Genomic DNA, 2,454 nt, shown 5'->3' on the forward strand with positions numbered 1-2,454 from the left:
GGGGCGGCGTGAGGCGGGGCGGCCCTGACAGGACAGCCGCCCTTGGGCGCCGGGTGCCTGCGTGCTCAGCGGGTCTGCCATCCCTCACAGCAAATAACAGACACTTGGCGGCCGTCCTGCTTCATCCCCGAGGATGCAGGTGGTTTCTTCTCATCCCGGGGCCACCTGCTGTGCTTTTTCAGGGTCCCCCCCCCCTCAAAACGCAGGCTGTCCTCGGCCGAAAAGCCCCCACGCATGTTTTTCCGGGGAGTCTCGCCTCAGGAGGGGCTGATCTTCTTACTGGGCTCGAGCTGCCAACTGGATTTAGGGCTGGAGGGTAGCGCAGCATGGGTTGGAAGGCTGGTGGGGGACGTTCCTCGATGTGGGTTAGCAGTGGCTGGGGGGGATCTCAACTGGCATTTCTGGTTAAGACTTGTATCGGTTGTGTTTTGTTGTTAAAGTTGGAAAATCATGTAAATTAACTGCTAATTTCATTTGTTCTTTTTTTGAAATAGGGATTTCAGCTCCAGTGGTCTACTTTGTGGATTATGTCACCAACTCCATATACCTTGAAGATATTGTAGACTCAATTACTGTTCAAGATCATATTAATTCTGTACAGCAGAGTGGAAATGATACCAGTAGCCTCCTTATCTTAGCAGAAAAGATGGGTGAGCTGTTAGCGAGAATGCACGATGAAGATCTTATACACGGGGATCTTACAACTTCCAATATACTTCTGCGACCACCCACGGAGAAGCTGGACTTGGTGCTGATAGACTTTGGGCTCAGTTTTATTTCAGGTCTTCCAGAGGATAAAGGCGTTGATTTGTATGTTCTGGAAAAAGCCTTCCTTAGTACTCATCCAGATACTGAAAATGTATTTAAAACTCTGCTAAAGACCTATGCAGCTACATCTAAAAAATCTGGTCCTGTAATCAAAAAGCTGGATGAAGTTCGATTAAGGGGAAGGAAGAGATCCATGATTGGGTAGAAGAGAGCGGGCTTAGGGACAGAGAAATATTGCTACTTAGTTTCTGCAGCTGTGGTTATTTATACTTCTAGTTGGTTTTATTTCACAGATTACTATTTTGATAACTGTGTCTTCAAATAAACAAATTTGAATGAGTTTAAGTGTCATAAAGTAACCAAAGTCATTGTGAGATGGGACCACAGATGAGAGAAGCAACTCAAGGTCACCTCTTTCCTAAATGTTAAATATTTCTTCTAAGAAGTAGGTTACAGTGTCATTCCACTGACCCTCTTTGCATGGTTAGAACCATACCGAGTAATCTTTCTCAGCCTGGGGACCGTGGATTTGTGGGAGGTAGGAGGGACCTTGGGATACCAGAGCATCTACAGAAGGTAACTAAGAAAAACAAATGCATTATTTTTCTCAGAAGACTTTACAACAAAGTGTTTAAAGCTATTATAAATGGCTCTACGCATCATGAAATTTTTTAGGAGGACTGAGTTCCAGGATGTGGGCAATCCTGAAACAAAGCAATGAACATAAGACAGGTTCATTTTCTTCCAGTAGTAATTTCGGCTTTTTTAGCTTTCAGTCAATAGTCTTTCCTCAAGCAAATATAAAAATTGTTTATCAGCTGGAGTTTTCTGCTGAGAAACTTTCACTTTAAGCAAGAAGTCTGCTGTAAATTTCCATTTTTTGGAGCTTTGTAAGAGGGATTGCTTGTATTGTGATTGCCTGCCCACATTGGCAATTGGCAGAAGTAGGCGGTAGTACTGGGTTTTTTTGGTAACTTTTTCTCTATATTACTTATATTTTCTGCAATACTGTATCTAATAGTGACAATGTAAGATGACCCAGAGGAGAAACTTATGAACCCCACAGTAGACGGGTTAGAAGATAACCACTCCTCTGCATTACAAGTAGGTTGGGAGGTGAGTTTTGTGCTGGGTGAGTGCGTGAGCTCTATCATTGACTTCAGATAATGATTTAAAAGAAACAGAGAACTTCTCCCTGAGCGATTTGCTGTGTTGGGCAGCCTCTGTCTGTCGGGGAAGATCCTTTCTTCCCTTACGCCGTCACTGGTGCTCTCTCTGGAAATGCTTCTGCAAAAGAGGGAGCGAACCCTGCAGGAACGCCATCCCACACGGCAGCGTCCCTCACCTCTCCACAGCTGCAGACAGTCCCTTCCATCTGGTCACAGCTATGGATATGTCCCTTCCATCCGGAGGGGAAAAAGTGGCTGTGAAAAGCGTCAGGGGGGTCCTGGTGGGCACAACTCTGCCCAGCCGGGCAGATGGGGATGGGGGGCTCCTTCCTCCCCACTTAAAGCAAAGCAACCTCGGCAACCCGTGGCCTGGGGACGCGCTAGGAGGGGCCGGGGGAAGCGAGAGCCCTGTCGCTGGGCAGTGTGTCCCATCTGGGAGCTCGGGGTGGGCAGAGGAGCGGGGCAGCAGCATGGGGGATGGGGAGCGGGCAGGCAGTGCCGGAAGGCCCAGGGGATG

Source organism: Charadrius vociferus, unplaced genomic scaffold, assembly GCF_000708025.1.
Source record: "Charadrius vociferus isolate BGI_N301 unplaced genomic scaffold, ASM70802v2 scaffold280, whole genome shotgun sequence".
Taxonomy (NCBI): domain Eukaryota; kingdom Metazoa; phylum Chordata; class Aves; order Charadriiformes; family Charadriidae; genus Charadrius; species Charadrius vociferus.